The sequence below is a fragment of the Rhinopithecus roxellana genome, chromosome 11, assembly GCF_007565055.1.
Source record: "Rhinopithecus roxellana isolate Shanxi Qingling chromosome 11, ASM756505v1, whole genome shotgun sequence".
Classification (NCBI taxonomy): Eukaryota; Metazoa; Chordata; class Mammalia; order Primates; family Cercopithecidae; genus Rhinopithecus; species Rhinopithecus roxellana.
Window position 1 is genome coordinate 93,649,827 of NC_044559.1, and position 19,611 is coordinate 93,669,437.

Sequence of the window (19,611 nt, forward strand, 5' to 3'; positions counted from 1 at the left end):
AACTCCAATTCAATCAAAATTAAATACAACTTAAAATTCAGTTCCTCTGTCTCAGCGGCCACATTTCAAGCACTCCAGGGCCACAGGAGGCCAGGGGCTGCCGTGCAGGACATCCCGGATCTGGAAACGTCTGGAGTGCACCAAGTTCTATCAGACTGTGTCAGGGCAGCCAGAAAGGAGCCCTGCTGAGGGAGGAGGTAGGGGGAAAATATGTCGCAGATAATGGGCATCAAAAAACATACTCAGTACCACATGGTCACTGAGAAACATTAAAATTCAAAATTTATTGTTCCTTTAAATACTTGAAAAGCAATGGAGAATTAATGGCTGTTACCCTGAAATGGAGGGCCGTGCAAGTGTGTGATTTACTAACTCCCCGACTATCGTCTCAAAGCATCAGAGTCGTCCTTCTGAACATTCGGGAGTGCTCTATATCAGCAATTTCAGGCATATTTTTATGTATTTACATATTTTTGTCATTTTATATCACATACACATATATATTTTGAGACAGTGTCTCACACTGTCACCCAACTCTGGAGTGCAGAGAGCTATCTAGCTCACTGCAGCCTCGATCTCCCAGGCTCAAGTGATTTGCCCTGCTAATTTTTTGTTTGTTTTTAGTAGAGACAGGGTCTCGCTTTGTTGCCGAGACTGGTCTCTGACTCCTGAGCTCAAGTGATCCTCCTGCCTCAGCATCCCACAGTGCTGGGATGACAGGCATGAGCCATCGCCCCCAGCTGTATTTTTGTTATTTTGTTTATACACAACCACATTTAAAACAAATTTAAGTGGCTAACTCAGATAGATAGAACAGGGTAAACAGAGCACAGAAAATGGAGAGTTGAACAGTAAGAGGCAACCAGAGAGGTGACTGAACACGAGATAGACAAGCATTCGCCAGCTATCACTTCAAGCCATCATGATTAGCTGTGATCCAACTTTACTATTCCAGAGCTTGTCCTTCTCCAGCAAATCCATGGTTGTTTCTGACACTGAGTCCCTCCACACAGGTGCCGAGCTTCTGAGCATGCACCTGGGCAGAGGGGTTACAGAACTCCTGCCCCTCTCCTTAGGGCTGCCCTGGAACCCCAGCACCGCCACATGTTTGGATAATTCCACCCCAAAGTTGCCCTTCCCACCGTGCTCCAACATGGGAGACTCCTGGCTAGAACCATGGTGGGAGCACTGGAGCCAGAGCATAGCCACAAACTCCACGCAGGCAAGAAGACGATCCTAAGCCAAGGAGAAGGATGACTGTCATCGCCAGTCACACCCTGTGGAGTGCCCTTCTGCCAGGGTCGGCTGCAGAGCGCTGCTGGCTTCCAGAAACAGGCCTAACAGTGGCGGTCATCTCGTCATAGCGAGCCTTGTCACTGAGGGTCTTCAAGGCGCGTTTCTAGTTACATTTTGTCATTAATGTGTGGGCTGTGGGTTTCTGGCAGCTCAAGATTAAAATAGGTTTCTTGGAACTAGTGAACATTCTGGTAATTTTTTTATTTACTGTTATTGTATATCTCTAAGGTGTACAACAATATGTTTTGATATACATACAAATAGTGAAATAAACACTACAGTCAAACAACCAACAAGCCCATCACCTTCCAAAGTTACCAATCAGCATGGATGTGGTAGGAGCACTAGAATCTACTCTCTTGGCAGATTTTCAGGATGCAATGTTCTCAGCTGTAGTCTTCATTCTTCACGTTCGCTTCCAGACCTCGTCACTCTCCCTGAGTATAAACGTGTCAGGTGAACTTTAAAGTAAGCAACTTGGCAGAGCCCATTCTCTTTACCAAGTCCTTGTTGATTTCCTGCTGTGCGAAAGGCTGGTGGCAGACGCAGGGTGAGCCCAGCACAGACTCCGGATGTGTCCCTGGCATGACAAGATCAGCACAAAGCTCCTGCATCTCACTGGGACACATAAGAGCACCTGCTCCACATCCATGGAGGACAAAAAACTCTTCCAATATCCATGCACCTTGCTTGTGGCTGAAGCTCTGACCCCTGAGAAGGTGCTGTCTGGCAATGAGAGCAGAAACTTGGAGGGCAAATAATTTGCTTCAGAATCACGTGCTCTTGAATTTACATCCCAGCTCTTCTCCAGGTCCTGTGACCTGTATTTATTTGGAAATAGCTTCCACTCTTTGGACTTCAGTCTTCTCATCTATGAAATGCCTATGATGATATTGACCTCATTCTGTTGCTTTGAGGATTAGACGGCCAACTTGAAACACCCATCTTGGTATCCAGTGTAGATGCCATCAAAGTCTTGGTATCCAGTGCAGACAGAATCTATGTCTTGGTGTTCAGTGTAGCAGCATCAGCATCTTGGTATGCAGTGTAGACAGCATCCATGTCTTGGTATCTAGTGTAGACAGTATCAAAGTCTTGGTATCTAGTGTGGACAACATCGATGTCTTGGTGTCCAGTGTAGACAGCATCAACATCCTGGTATGCAGTGTAGACAGCATCCCTGTCTTGGTATCCAGTGTAGACAGTATCAAAGTCTTGGTATCTAGTGCAGACAGTATTGACATCTTGGTATCCAATGTAGACACCATCAAGATCTTGGTGTCCAGTGTAGACAGCATCCCTGTCTTGGCATCCAGTGTGGTGGCATCAATGGCTCATATGTGAGCTCAGCCAGTTCTTCCTGGGTTGATTCTTCACTCCTTTCAGACCGGGCTCACATACGTAGCATCAAATGTTGACGCTGACAACCCCCCATGCTGCAGGAATCCCTACCTTGTTGACTGCTTTTCTGTTCTCCATGCAACTTCTCACCCCTTGGCACATCCCACACATGTCTCCTCCACCTGGAATAGGAGCTACCTGAAGAAAGAGAGTCCCCCTGTTCTGTTGACTGTTGAATTCCAGGCATGAGGATCAAAGCCCACCACGGGGTAGGTGTTCACTGAATATGTATTGCTTTAACAAAAAGGCATTCTGATACATAATCTATCCCTTGAACATAGCACTTCACCTTAGCTTTTAACAATATTATAAGTGCATCCAGCCGATACGCCCACCCACCCCAGCAGCACACAAACAAATAGATCAAAACAAGCAACAGAACAGGAGCCTGGCGCGGTGGTTCACATCTGTAATCCCAGCATTTTGGGAAGCCAAGGCTTGAGCCCAGGAGTTCAAGAAGAGCCTGGGCAATGTGGCAAAACCCCGTCTTTACAAAATAATTTTTAAAAAATTAACTGGACATGGTAGCACCCACCTATAGTTCCAACTACTCAGGAGGCTGAGGTGGTAGGATCACTCAAGTCAGAAGGTTGAGGCTGCAGTGAGCCATGATCATTCCACTGCACTCCAGCCTGGGTGGACGTGTCAAGAAAGAAAGAGAGAGAGAGAGAGAAAGCTTTGGAATTGAGAGTTCTATCTATAATGGTATTTGATTATTACTGGTTTTGTGGCAAAAGCTTTCAGTGTTGTAGCTTGGCGTTAGGCTAGATTCTAGTGAAGAAGGGACTGGGGGTGGGGAGTTATTGGTCTGAGATTAAAAGTAATTATGATAATTACGATAGAATCACAAAGGACTCTAAGGTGTCATTGATTCTATCCTTCATCTCCAAGGTCTCCAGATAGATGTGTGCATATGAAATTCAACCAAGAAACAATTCCCACAGTTTAAGACATCTTTCAAATTTGAGCTTTGGTTTGAAAGTAAACATTTGGCAATAGGTGTCCTCAGTGGTTGAAAACAATAGCCAGAAATCACTTCTGGTGCCTGCACAGTGGCTCACCCCTGTCATCCCAACACTTTGGGACGCTGAGGAAGGAGGATTGCTGAAGCTCGGGAGTTCGAGATCATCCTGGGCAACATAGTGAGACCCCAACTCTGAAGAAATATCACAAAATTTGCTGAATATCATGGCACACACCTGTCATTCCAGCCACCTGTGAAACTGAGACAGGAGAATCACTTGAGCCCAGGAGCTCAAGGCTACAGTGAGCCAAGATTGTGCCACTGCTCTCCAGCCTGGGCAGCAGAGCAAGAGCTTATCTCAAAAAAGAAAGAAAGAAAGAAATCGCTTCTGCAAATGGGATTTTAAGACAAAAGAACCTCAGAAGCAATGCAAGCATTAAAGCATAATTTTAAGAAGCTCCCTCCTTGACACAAAGAAAGAAGAAAATAGCCAGGCCCGTGGTTTTGTACCACAGACGTGGCTTTAGCTGATGCCCCTTTAAGATAAGATCCCTAGCCAGGCTCTCATCTGAATTCCCCTTTCCATTTCACAGCTGTTACAATGTTTTCCAAAAAGGCTCTGGAGCTTAATTTGGACTTGAGCACTTTTGAGCCTGCATGGACCTAATGAGAAACTGCACATCAGCAGTCTGGTGCCACTTACACATCCTTTTCTCAAACAAATAATCTAATACCTCTTCTGTGAGTCTATGAATTTATTAAAGACAAATAGTCAGGCCTATCTGCAAATCCTGCAGAATCCAGCATTTTGACTAAATGACATTTAGCCAAGTTGTAACTCTAATGGCAAAGAAAACAGTAGCAGCTCGGGCTTAAACCTCTGTCCCAGGGTGAATATCATTTCCAATATCCTGTACAAATTCTTTGAAGGATTCGTGCCTGACGCACCCCCGAGGGCTTCTTCAGAATTAGTTAATAGTGAGAAAGCATCGAGCTAAATTTATTGGTTACAGTCCCCCATGATTGCATAAAAAATAAAATTAAAAGCAAGCCCCTGAAGAATAGTTTATCAAGCTTGGTAATGGTATCGTCTCCGACAGTGAGGTCATAAAAGCATATTAGTGACCCCCCGATGGAACGTGTTTACTGCAGAAGTCAAAGAGATTGATCATTTTACCCAGGAGGTGGCATTCAGTTCAACATACTGTTGCTGTTAGTCTGAAAAACACACTAATCACTGAGGGCATGGCACGCAGTGAAAGCGGGAAACGAGGCACAATTATCGAGGTTTTTATAGACCAACCGGCTTCTCCCGGCTGCTACAAAATAGGGCCTATTTATACACTGCTCTTCTAGACCTGCCCAGACTCCTCGCTTAGCTCCCCAGCCTTCATGCTGAGGCCCAGGGACTGCTGGGCCAGACGATTTCTCACCTGAAGCCAGAGGAAAAGGAATGCCCTCAGCAGAGCCTGGGTTCAAGGCTGGGCTTTCAGGAGCTCAGCAGCCTTCCAATGTCTACTAAAATCAAGGTTGATTTCTTAGGGACTGACAGAATAAGCACGACTTCCTTCCTTCTTTATTTATTTTGAGATGGAGTCTCGCTCTGTCACCCAGGCTGGAGTGCAGTGGTGTGATCTCAGCTCACTGCAAGCTCCGCCTCCCAGGTTCAAGCGATTCTCCCACCTCAGCCTCCTGAGTAGCTGGGACTACAGGTGCCCGCCACCACACCTGGCTAATTTTTGTACTTTCTGTGGAGACGGAATTTCACCATGTTGGCTGGGCTGGTCTCGAATTCCTGACCTCAGGCGAATCACCCTCCTCAGCCTCCCAAAGTGGTGGGATTACAGGCGTGAGCCACCACGCCCGGCCAGCATGACTTCTTTAGAAGCCATCATGAAAACAGTAATGTGGCAAGTGACCTTGAGGGCCTCCTGGGAGTCTCACAGCGACTCTGCCAGGCAGGTTTACTGGGTTCTCCCCACATTTGAGAGGAGGAAACAAGCTTCATGCTCACACATAACTTAGCCAAGCCGAGGTCCAGATGCAGCCTCTGATCACAGCACACAGTCTTCACTGGCTGTGGGGACAGCACTGACATCCATTCAGGTTCTGCAAGGTGCCCGTCCCGGGATGGATGGAGGTCAGTGACAGTGAGGGCTCTCAACCACCAAGGGTCCCTCAAACTCATCCCATTCATCCAACACCAACACCAGCGTCAAGGGCTCGCTGGCCGTGTGCTGCTGGATGATTCACATTCATGCGCGACCTCACTTGACCTTCCTGATGAACACACGACTCGGAATTGTGTGTATCTCCCTTATGAGGTGTAGAAAGGTGAGGTTTCTCCAAGGTCACACAGTCAGTAAATTGTGGAACCTTGGACCAGACATCCTTGAAATTAAAGAACAGCCCTGACCACGTTACTAGTTCTGAAGAGCCGTCATTGCCTATCCCAGACAACAGTAAGAAGGGCACCGTGATCGGATCCAGGACAGGGAGGGCTGGCTGCTCCCAGCTCTTCTCCTCATGGGTTCTCCCCATGTGAGTGCCAGGAAAGCCGCGTATGCCAAATGAAGTGGAAGAGTTCACTGTACATCCAACACCTGGCACTCAGGACTCACAATGAGCCAGGGAAACCCCTTCAGACAGCACCCTGCCTCTCCACCGTGTCCTGGAAGACATTGGAACTTGGCCTGTCTCCCGTCCTGAGGTGGTGCCCACACAGGAGCTGCACTGTGTCCCTGCCATTCCAGTCCCTGCCATTCAAAGCTGCCACCTGGTCGAGGGTAAACATCTCCAGAAGGAGCTCATATTTCGCTCCAGGCGGTCATCAGATTCACAGAGTGAAGGAGGCGCTCAGAGGGGACCGCCATGTGTGCTCACGAGGGGTTTTGAGGAAGGGCGTTGTGAGCAGGAGCTGGGGTGCGTGGATAGGAGGGAGCTCCAAATGCAGCCTGGTAAAGGGGGCAGGTGCAGTCTTCCTGTCCAGTGCCAAGGCTCATGCCGGCCTCTCCAGTGGGTCTGGTCTTGCTCCCTCCTGAGGGCCTCCTGAGTTTCCCTCACCTAAAACGAGCTCCTCTTCTGCAGCCAGCACATCTGAGCCCGCTCTGTTTCCTTCCTCTGTAGCAGCGTCACCTCCTTTCCTCCTGCTTCCATATTTATTGATTGCAGCTCTGCCCTCCTATAGGGAAGTCACTCAACAGCCACTGGAAGAATCACTGAGTAACACCCTAGGACTCAGAAGCGCTTCCATCTCGGCCACCGTCTTGGGCAGCCATAGCAGCAGGGCACAGGCTGGGTGGCTTAGGTAGTGGACATTGGCCCCTGAGTGCAACAGGCTTGGAACCCACTGTCCAGGCAGCAGATCAGGATTCTGGGGAGGACGTGCCTCCTGACATCCTGGCCTCCGGCCTGCAATTGGCCACCTGCTCACTTCATCCTCACACAGCAAGGATTGGAGAGGGAGGAAGTCAGGGCTCTCATGTCTTTCCTTAGAAAGGCACTGATCCCATCACTGGACCCCAACCTCATGACCCAATCGCCTCCCAAAGGCTTCACCTTCTAATACCTTCCCTTTGGGGCTGGGGTATCAACATAGGAATTTGGGGGATCCCACAGCCAGTCCACGGCAGGTACTTATAGCAAGTTTCTCCCCTACGTGTAATTTTCCTCTTTTATGAGATGAGCACAATAAGAATCTCCATCTCCCTGGGCTGTGTGGACACCCACATGAGACTATGCATAGTGGGTCAGCAGGATGCCTGGAGCCCAGACGGTCCTCAGTACATAGAGCTTCCGTTCTTAGCATTATTCTGGTTTTCTTTCTAGAAGCGCAATGCCTAGATAGGCTGTCGCTGACACTAACAGAAGAGCATAAAGAAATGTGCTGCAGAGCTTTGCTGGTGTCTGGTGCTTGGGAACATGCAGCCAGGGAATCAGAGTTTTGCACGTGTCTGGTGTATGGGGACATGAGCCTCGAACGTGCAAATACCCTAGAAGGGAAATTGAATGGCTGTGGGCTTCCTGCTAGACATGGGACTTGTGTCATCTGGAAGGTTCCATTAGGTATTCTAGCATTTCCTCCCCAGAAATAGTAAGTATTATGGGCAGGATTTCTCTATTTCAGAAGCGTTGCAGGAGGAGAAGTTGAAATGAGCTGCATGATCAAATTCAAAGTTTCATAAACAAATTCAGTTGTCATTAAATTTCTTCCTGACCAAGTACCATAATATTATTCATTTCTACCTGAAAACCATTCCAAAGGACCCTCATGACAGACAGTAAAATGTCCAATAAGTGAGATGCACGTCACCTCCCCAAAGACACGGTCACATGCACTGTTTCTCTTAAAAGCTGATAATAGATTATCAGATAAAATAATAATCAGATCATAGATGATCAGATTTTAAGAGAAACAACCAAAAATGATTAGATGATTATTAAAGTGTGCTCTCATTTTGATACCAAGAATGGAAAAAAGTCATGGAAAAGGGTAAATTGGAAGATTATTTATTACTTTTTTGTAAGATATCACACACTCACAAAGAAATAGAACACGATGGAGCTTCTGGTTTGGAGTCCTCCTAATTCAAGAAAATGTCTGGAGCGCAGACAGTGGGGACGCGAGTGGCAGAACCACAGGCGTGGGGAGGCGGCTGCTGCGCCCGGCCAGGGCACGGTGAGGCCAGCTGGCTCAGGGCTGGACGTGCTGGTTTCAATTCAGGCAGAACGAGTCTTTTCCAAGGGAAGGTGTGTGTGGATGTGAGTCAGACGACACCTTAGGGAAATCATTTCGCCTCCCTAAGACAGCTAACTCAACCATAAAACGTCCCTGGAAAGGAAAACTGGCATCTGAATTATTTGTTGCAAAAAAAAAAAAAAAAACCCACCCTCCGATCCCTTGCAGGTGCCGCTTTCCCTCCGCTCTCATCTTCCTCAGCACCATCACCACATACACACTTTCCAACAATGCAGGATGCGGGTTAAATGGGGCAACGGCAATGCACACAGTGAGGCTGATTTGTCGTTGGTGTATGTGTTTCTGTGTGTGCATGTTTGTCTCTGTGTGTGTGTCAGCGCCTGTGTGTTTGTGTGCCTGTGCATTTTGTGTGTATCAGTGTGTCTATATGTGTGTGTGTCTGTGTCGTGTGTGTGTCCATGTGTGCATGTGTGTGTGTCCTGTGTGTGTCAATGTGTCTGTATGCATGTGTCTGTGTGCAGTGTGTGCGTGTCTGTCTATGTGTGTGTCTGTGTCATGTGCTTGTGTCTGTGTGTTGTGTGTGCGTCATGTGTGCATGTGTGTGTGTGCGTGTGTGTCTGTGTTCATTGTGTGTGCATGTGTGTCTGTGTGTGTGTGATGTGTGTGTCTCTGTGTGTATGTACGTGTGTGTATGTTTGCATTCCTAGAACCTGGGTCCCAGATTCAGGGATTTCAGTCCAGAGCAATTTCAAAACAGAGTGCCAGGCACAGCATGAAGCCAGCAACAACTGCCCCCTTGCATATTAGTAGCAAAATACAATGAACAGTAAGAACACTTTTTATGAATTTTTTAAATATTGAAAAAATGTAGCTTTATAAAAATTTTACTTCAAGGTCATTGTTTTTCTCCTTTTTTCATGGAAACTGTCCTGGACTGCCCACCTGCAGACTGGCTTTTTGCAGCAGCTGACCTGTGTTGTCAGGCAAGCAGTCCACAATATTTTACCACCACGGCAGGAGCTCCATGTGAACATCCAGGCCCATGCACGTGGGGCTTCATGCAGTGCACAGCCAGCCGAGTCAGGGGTCTGCAGTGAGACTCCCTAACAGGGCGGGGCTGGCTACATAATGCACGCATACACACATGTCTGCAATGAGACGTGCACTCAGACATGCTCAGAATTTCCAGAGCCAGATGCATTATTTCCCATTAAGGAGAGGAAAAAGTAAGGGGTGGGCTGAGTTTTGGAGAAATGAAAAGATTGGCTTCATGGGAGAAAACAGTAGGACTGGCTTGTGGGCTGTGAAGAAAGGTATGCAGGTGTTGCCTGGGACAGAGCATGCCCACTCACAGTGTGAGAGCTGCTGCTGGACACGATGGGCTCCGTGTTGAGGGATTTAAAGGAGGTTGGAGCTGCAGATCCAGGACCTCAGCATGGAAGAGAATGAACCGATTCAGTTAACGGAATCCAAGTTCGCGGAACATGGCCACTTGCATGTCATTTGCACCTGCTTCATGAAATACTGGCAGACTGGAGGATTGGGACAGCGGGTGAATGGTCAAAAACTCCTACTATCTGGCCTGTATTAAGCCATTCTTGCATTGCTATCAAGAAATGCCTGAGACTGGGACGGGACATGTGTAACGGAAAGAGGTTTAAATGGCTCACCGTTCTGCAGGGCTGTACAGGAAGCATGACGCTGGATGCTGGCATCTGCGTGGCTTCTGGGGAGGCCTCAGGAAGCTTCCAGTCATGGCGGAAGGTGAAGGGGGAACAGGCATGTCACATGGCAGAGAGGAGCAAGGGGGCGGGGCATGGGCGGGGCTACACTATTAGAGACCAGATCTCGACAGAGCTCACTCTCTAGCACCAAGAGGATGGTGCTAAACCATTCATGAGAAATCCACCTCCATGATCCAATCACCTCCTGCCAAGCCCCACCTCCAACGCTGGGGGTTACATTTTAACATGAGATGTGGATGGCGACACAGATTGGAACCATATCACGGCCCTTTATGGAAAATATTTGCCGACCAAGATCTATATCGTGCTGTATAAAGGAAATGATACAATGAATGTGAAGGGCTCACAGGTGCTGGAAGGGGTGCTAGAAGGGAATTGCCTGGTTTTGTGATTCCCTGTGACTTATCAAGGCCTTCGGGGGCACAAGGAGGTCTCTGGAGTCCGGAAGTTTGAGACCAGCCCGGGCAAAATGGCAAAACCCCATTTCTACAACAACAACAACAACAACAACAAAAGCTGGGTATGGTGGTGTGTGCCTGCTTTCCTACCTACTCAGGAAGCTGAGCCAGGAGGATTGCTTGAGCCTGAGAGGCAGAAGTTGCAGCAAGCTGCACTCCAGCCTGGGCTACAGAGTGAACAACAGCAACAACAAAATCCCTTCACGAAAGCCTGATACTGCATAATCCATGGTTCTCTTCCTAAAAATTAAATGTGTATGTGTTATTTTGAGGAAAATAATTTAATGAGTAGAGACAGCTGCTGTATTCTTTTAGATTTTTCCTTGGACGTGCATATGATACGTGTGTTTACGGTTAATCTCACTGCTATTCCTTAATGCTTTCTCCAAAAGTTATTTAAAACATAATTAAGATAATATGCTAGATTGACAAAAAAAAAAATAAGGAAATGAATAAGATGGTGACAGAAAATAAATGGCACCATATGCTCATGCTGTTACAGAGATCTCTCCAAAATGTAGAAATCTTACCAAAATTTATTTAAAAAATAATTCTTTCTTGTATGCTTAAAGAATTTTAATGCAATAACCAGATAACATGATCCCGTATTTTTTTTCTATCTAAGTGTTGTGAGAAAACAAATAAAGGTTAAAGTAACACAGGTTAGAAAATGAATGTTTTAGACTACACAACCTGGACTTCACCCTGAAGCCCGGCTCATGCTGCCAAGTGACACCCACTCAGACTTCCATCCACAGGCCAGAGGCCCTGACAGAGGCAGGACTGAGACCCCCGCAAGCAGCTGACAGCTCCTTTATTGCAGCTTAACTCCTCTTCAAACACAAGTAAATTTAGTAGACTTGCTTCTTCCACGGGTTACGGTGTCACTGATTTGGTGTGTGCACACCAAATTTTTATTAAGTGTGCACGCGCTTACTTTTTATTAAGCCTGAGAAGGTTGACACAAAACCTTGCCAGGAATCTCAGGATTTTGAAGGAGGCCTATAGTTTGCAAAAGCACCTTTTGTCACTCTTGAGAGACCAAGGATGTGTGGGTCTGCCTGTGTGCACACAGTCATACACTTCTCCAGAGTACAGAACTAAACCTTCTTTCCTGGTGTGGGAGCACGAAATTTAAAATTAGAAATGCTCCAGGAAGTAAAGGGTCTTTAGCATGACTGGCTGGACAGTTGTGGGAGTTGCAGCATCACAGAGCCCCTCTGGGGTCAGCAGGTGCAGAAGGGGCCGGGCCCCCTCTGGGGCTGGTGAACGAGAAGCCTTCCTTCTCTGTGAAAGCAACAGCTATTGTGTGAGTTCTTGATGGCACCCAGGTGGACATTGTGTGGCATCCTTCCTTGCCAGTTTACCTGGTGGTCAGTGATCAGCCTCAATGTTCTGGAAGTTTCCTCATGATTGCAGTTTTTATTTCAGATCTCACCAGGCTATTCCCACAGGTAACATCCATTGACCTACTTTGGTACTGCGTGAGGTGGTGACCCTTCAGCCAGGCAGAGTTCTTCGAAAGAAGAGAATAAAACCTTAATCCTGTCCTCTGCCCAGTTGATTAACGAATCAAATGGCTTTGTCCTTAGTTGAAACACTGAATTTCTGCCCTCCAGGTTCTTGTCAGTGAAGAAAAAAAGAATTCTGTTTTCTAATCCTGCTGAAATGCCCAGTGGGGAGAAATGATATTTATGGAGGATTGGCTGAAGGACATGAAGTCCATAAATTCCCCTGGCTAGTTTACATTTTACCCTTGGATCAAGACAGACTACTGGTGAGCAATATATTCGAGCTGTCTTGATTGGGCCCCTCTGTGGAATTGCTTTCTGCTAAATTGACTTTTTGCTATTTTTTATTTTTAATTGAATTGAAGATAATGGGAATAAACAGACACATGAATTGGTTTGTGTACATGTTGCAGGGGAAGAGAGAAAGAGCCATTCTAATGCAGTTTCTTTAGTTCCACCTCCAGTGACTCTGACTGAGGTAGAGCCCAGGACTCTGCAATTTACCAGGTTCCCTGAGTGCTTCTGATGCAACTGGGCTGTGGGGCACACTGGGGAGAAGGCTGCCTTTGAGAACCCGAAGGAAGCTCTGGATATTTAACTCTAGAAAAATTATGTATACATGCACACCAAATTCTGTGTACAATTTCAGGAGACTCAAAGCTGTTCCCATACATAGCTAGCAAGTTAAATTCCCCCTTTTACTGCAGAAATGTTTAAGCTGCCCAAACTTAAAACCCCATCACTTTAAAAAGGTGCACTAGAGAATATGTCTCTAGGTTTCAGGGACAGTACAACAGTGCTTTTCCAAAACAAGTGGTTTGTTTTTATCCCATGATTATTGTGAATCTTGCAAAGGTCAGAATAATTTCTTTGCATTGGCAGCTAGGAAGCTCCTCTCTGAATACGCAGCCCACCTATAACAGCTGGACAAGATTAAATGTTTTTGCTGTGTACCTATTTTACTTCTCTTTTATTGCCCTAATCAAAATGTCCTTTACTACAACTCATGCCAAAATTATTTTTACCCTTTTGTGCTATAGGTATTTATGAAGAAATAAAAATATAATTAACTAAATTATTATTTTACGTTAGTAAGCAAGTTACCATTTAGAATCAACCTAGAAGTATCGAAATGCATTTGGGAACTGCAACAGTTTTTGTCATGCGGCCCTTTTTAGTAGCTATGAAAACAGAATTTCTACTGGAATAATCACTTCAAAGTCATGCCAATTCTACCTTCTATAACTTTCCAAAGACAGAGAAAAACACACCAGCACTTTGATTCATGTAACACTTAGGTGAAATATCTTTAGAGTTCAGGGAGAAAACTGAAATAACAACAGAGAATAGACAGGTCACTACACATGGGGTGAGATGATAGGCGGGTAAACAGGAACACGGGTGGGATGATGGGAACAGGACACTTCAGTGCTGGGCTTAGTGGGAGGCACTGCTCAGAAGCAGGGACCCAGGCCTGACAATCAACTCCAGCTCTTCAAAGGAACTCCTGAATCTAGTTTTCCGGGCAGAACTATACAAAAAATTCACAAAGCGAATGATGCCTTTGCGTTGTGCAGTTCATATGCAATTATGGGCTATCATTTTATATCTGATTAAGGGTTAAAAGATATCAACATCACTTCTTCATGTAGTCAGAGAGGTACTTATATTGGTGAGTGAGTGCTGAGTGAGTGATGAATAATGAATGAGTGATAAGAGATAAGTGAGTAATGACTGAATGATGAATGATGAGTGAACGATGAGTAATGAATGTTAAGTGATGAGTGAGTGATGTGTGAGTAATGAGGGAATGATGATGAGTGAGTAATGAGTTAGCAACAAGTGATAAGTGAGTGATGAGTGAGCAATGAGTGATGAGTATGAGTGATGAATGAATTATCAGTGAGTAATGAGTGAATGATGGGTAATGGGTGAGTGATGAGTAATGAGTGAGTGGTGCGTGATGAACGAGTGGCGAATGGTGAATGATGAGTGAGTGTTGAGTAAAAATGAGTGAGTGGTGGGTGATGAATGATGAGTGAGTGATGAGTGATAAGTGAGACATGAGTGAGTGATGAATAAGTTTGAGTCAGTAATCAGTGAGTGATAGGTGAGTGATCAGTGGCTGATGACTGAATGATAAGTGAGTAATGAGTGAGTGATTAGTGAGTAATAAGTAATAGAGTGTTGAGTGAGTGATGAGTGAGTAATGACTGATGCATGAGTAAGTAATAAGTGAGTGATTAGTGAGTGATGAGTAATGACTGAGTAATGACTGAATGGTTAATTCAGTGAGTAATGAATGCATGATGAGTAATGCATGAATGTTGAGTGATGAGTGAGTGTGAGTGAGCAATGAGGGAATGATGAATGATGTGTGAGTAATGAGTGAATGATGAGTGATGAATGAGTGTTGAGTAATGAGTGAGTGATTGGTGAGTGATGAGTGAATGATGAATGATGAGTAATAAATGAGTGATGAGTGATGAATGAGTGTTGAGTGATGAGTGAGTAGTGACCGAATGATTAATGATGAGTAATGAGTAAATGATGAGTAATGAATGAGTGTTGAGTAATGAGTATTGAGTGAGTGATTAGTGAGTGATGAGTGAATACTGAACGATGAGTAATACATGAGTAATGAGTGAGTGATGAATGATGAATGAATGTTGAGTGATGAGTGAGTGTTGAGTACTGAATGAGTAATGACTGAATGATAAATGATGAGTGAGTAACAGGTGAGTAATGAGTGAGTGATGAGTGAATAATGAATGAATGATGAGCAAGTGATGAGTCAGCGATGTATTTTTAAACAACGTTTTTTGATTTTGGTCATTTCTGAAATGTATACAAAAGCATATATCTATAACTTACTGTGTTTTACTTCTTTCATTCACCATTGTATCGGTGAAATTCATCCATGTTATTGCATGTGTCATGTTTATTTGAGTGGAATTTGAATGTTTTGAAGGCATTAAAATTTTTGAACACATAAAATTATTCATTCTAACATAGATGAATGATTTCCACTTTTGGTTTTTATAAACAATAATTTTTTTGTATCGTGGGAGTATCTCTTGTTCATAAATGTATGAGCGAGATTACCTGGTCATAGGCCATGCGTATTGTCACACAAATGAGATCCCTCCAAACAGTTTTGTTTTGTTTTGTTTGTTTTGTTTTGTTTTGTTTTGTTTTGTTTTGTTTTTTCTGAGACAGAGTTTCACTGTTGTTGCCCAGGCTGAAGTGCAATGGTGCAATCGTGGCTCACTGCAACCTCCGCCTCCTGGGTTCAAGTGATTCTCCAGTCTCAGCCTCCCAAAGTAGCTGGGATTACAGGCACCTGCCACAATGCCTGACCAATTTTTTATATTTTTAGTACAGATGGGTTTCACCATCTTGGCCAGGTTGGTCTCGAACTCCTGACCCCAGGTGATCTACCCACCTCAGCCTCCCAAAGTGCTGGGATTACAAGTGTGAGCCACCATGCCCAGCCCAAATAGTTTTCCAAGGTATCTACTGACTTATACCACCACAAGCACTAAATGAGTTTCTGTTTTTCCATATACACACAAATATTTGATTTAATTAGATTTTTTATTTTTGCCAACCCAGAAATGTTAATTTTCTCTACCTCTAAAACTGAGTTATTCTCTCCCATCCTACCCAGACATATTCTCTTCCATGCCTCAACTTCCATGCCCTCCAGGAAGCCATCTCCACCTCATCAACCAACATTAAACTCCATCCCCCTTCAAATTCTATGGAATTTATACTTTGAAGTGGTTACTTCTGCAGATATCTCAGGAATGTATGTGAGATCCCCTCAATTAATTTATAAATGATTGGAAAATAGAAGTGATGTTTATATATAATTTTATTTCCTCAGAACAGGTTCTTTATGAAATATAATTTCAGATTGAAAACAGATTTAGGATTAGTGTCTAAAAAGCATAACTGGTGCTTGTGCCCGTGTGTCTGTGTGTACATATATATGTAATTTATAAATAGTTTTGAATCAATTATTTATAAGAGAAAGAAGAACAATAAGTGTTTAATGCAACTGAGAAGAACTGATGAATTAGAAAATGGTGTGTAAATTGGCCTTTATTTCAAAAAGCTCTTTCTCTAAAATTTGTCTCAAAAGAACATGTGTTTTCTGCATATTTCCACAAACTTATTTAGAAATTTTTGGTGGTCTTAAAAATGGAGAGGAACATTATTAAATGTGCAATATTTCATATGATGAAGGCAGTGTAGACAAGTGGTTTGGGGCACGAATTCTGTAATCAAAAAGACCCTAGTTCATACTCAGACTCCATCAGTTAACACCTGTGCTTTCTTGTATATGTTACTTAATCTTCATGAGCTTGGTTTTCTCTTTGCAAAATGAGGATGTTAGTAAGGATACTGTGTGACATTCACAACAATTTCTTAATTAAGTGTTATTATTATTATTCCATTTCATTGATGTGACAACTTAGACTTATAGAACTTAAGGGACATACCTGAGGTTCAAAAGTCAGTGACATGGTCACTGTCACTGTCACAGGTCCAGCTAGTGGCAGGACTGGACTAAGGTCCTCTGAGTCTGCATTCCAGGTCCTTGCCACTGGGTCATGGTGCTATAAATATCTATCTAAGACGTCTTAATACGTGGTTGTTTCTACTTAATGTCTCAGCCTAAGAAGCCAAAGTACACAATAATTTCCCCATTGTTCATAGCCCAGTGTGCATTGATCTCCATATGAGGAAAGTTAAGTTACATAATGATAATCATGACAATGGTGGTGATGAAGATGATGACAATGATGATGATGGTGATGATGATGCTGGTGCTAATGACAATGATGATGACAGTGATGATGATGATATGATGATAATAATGATGATAATGATTGATTGGTTAGTATCATCAGTGTTGACACTAATGATGGTTTTGATGATGACTACGATGACGATGATAGCAATGATGATCATGGTGATGATGGTGATCATGACAAGGATGGTGATGGTGATGACAATGATGATGATGGTGATGGTGTTGTTGATACTAATGATAATGTTGATACTAAATGATGATGAAGATGGTGAGGATGATAATGTTGGTAATAATGATGGTGATGATGACAATGATGATGGTGGTGCTGATGACAATGATGATAATGGAGGTGATGATGTGGATACTAATGATGATGTTGATACTGATGATGGTGACTATGATGATGATAAAGTTGATGATGATGGTGCTGATGATGATGATGGAGATAATGACAATGATGATGATAGTGATGATGTTGATACTAATTATAGTGATGATGATGGTGAAGATTATGTTAATAATGATGGTGATTATGATGACTATGATGATGGTAATGACGACAATGATGATGGTGATGACAAATATGACGATGATGATGACAATGATAATAGTGATGGTGATGATGAAGATGATGATGTCAATGATGAGGTTGATACTAATGATGGTGATGATGATGACTATGATGATTACAATAGCAATGATAATCATAGCAATGATGCTGATGATCACAATGATGATGGTGGTGATAATGTTGATACTAATGAAGGTGATCATGATGATAATAATGATGGTAATGAAGATGATGGTAATGCTGATGACAATGATAATTGTGGTGATGATAACAGTGATGATGATGGTGATGATACCAATGATGAGGACGATAACAGTGATGATGATGATGGTGATGATGTTGGTAATAATGATGGTGATGATGATGACTATGGTGATGGTGACGATTATATTAATAAATATGATGACAGTCATGTTAATAATGACAACCACAATGACTAGAAAAGTTTGTACTTTTCATCATATTCTAACGAATGGCATGGAATATTTCTAAGGCTCCTCTAAAGCTTACCCATCTTAAAGACTGAAGCCTGCTCCAAATCTTTTCTAAGACTATGTTCTGCCAAAATATAGTATCGGGCTGGAATTCTCTTCATCAACCTGGGTATAAATGTTTAAACCCATTGCATAGTGGTGTTGTATTGGATTTATTTTCATTTGGCAAAATAACCTCTATGATACTTTTTATTACATTCAGAAATTATGAGCTCTCATTTTGTCCTTAGCACAGTAGAAATTCTCCGAGGAGTTTTGTAAATAAATGTGAACGTGAACTACTTGATACACATTGTATGCACTTGATATACAACTTGAATGTTTCCTCCAGCATGAATCTTCTAACTGGTTGCTTTTTATTGGCAATTCTCTTAAAGCATGTGCTTTAATGGAAGAAATATTCTTGCAAGGTTGGCTTTGTAGCAGACTTAAAGGAGTTCAGTTCACCAATTTCTACTAATTATGATAAAAAGCAATTTTCAAATCAGCCAAATCATGTAAACTGTGGTCTAAAAATTATTTTAACCAGAATAAAACTATTTAAAATTAGGAGATAATCCAAGACTTCCTACTAAAACATATATATAAATTATGCCTCTGTTTTGGTTGAGAATTTAAAGTAGAAAAAAAGAGAAAACCTAGAAAAATATTTAAATATTTTATGTTTTTAGCGAGAGATACCTCCAGATTTTCAAAATAGGACAGACTGTAGTTTGGAGAACGGGAGATGGTTCGTGCTGAAGCTGCACTAATCCACCAGGTGCACCTCTACTAGATTATACATTTGTCGAAGGAGGTTTGGAGCACATGGTAAATGTTTAGGAGGTCAAAGACCTCCACAACTGACCCCTTGCCTCTGCCTGAATTTTGGATTTAGGAATCACAGTAAACCTAATTCCATTTGTTTGTACAGTTATTTAATCACTCTAAAATGACACGTTACTGTAGTTACCTGGATAGAGTAAGTTTGCCAATACTTCAAAAAAAGAGTAACTAAAGGATACTCAGCAGTTGGTGTTCTGCCAAGCTGAAAATAACATTTAACAGGCTTTTAATCTATTGTGTGGATTTTTGTCCCCAAGAGTGCTGTTGTAGTCCACAGATTTGAAAAATTAGAACAAAGGGTCATTTTTGCTTAGCATTCATAGCTGGTGGTGTTATTATGGTTTTAGTAATCAAACAGAGGTTCACCAACAAGTACACCATTTCCATTTACCATCTATGCAAATATTTACATATTTCAAAGTAAATAAAGAACAGAAATCCAGACAGGACACTATTCAATCAAAAGTAGTTGATTGACTTCAGACCCAAAGCTGCCTCTCAGGAGACAGGGACATTGTCTATGGGCTCATTCCTTTAAGACTTTAAAGTCTATTTATAGGAGAAAAAATGGAGGAAGATATACTTAACATTTATTCCTGCTTGCGGTTTTGCTGACTTTTCTATTGAATACCTAAAATTGGTGTCCTGAATAAGAAACCATGGAAATGGATCATTCTTGTCTCTTGTAAAACTGGTACTATACTTGGCATAAGAATGCCATATAATGGGCCAGCCATGGTTGCTCACATGTAATCCCAGCACTTTGGGAGGCTGGGGGGTCAGGAGTTCGAGACCAGCCTGGACAACATGGAGAAACCCCATCTC

The 19,611-nt window shown here is 43.3% G+C and overlaps 1 protein-coding gene across 1 annotated transcript in view; it reads left to right on the plus strand.

Moving 5' to 3' along the window:
* ADARB2 (adenosine deaminase RNA specific B2 (inactive)) overlaps positions 1-19,611 on the plus strand; it is a 519,216-nt gene that overhangs the window by 219,771 nt on the left and 279,834 nt on the right. The window lies entirely within an intron of this gene.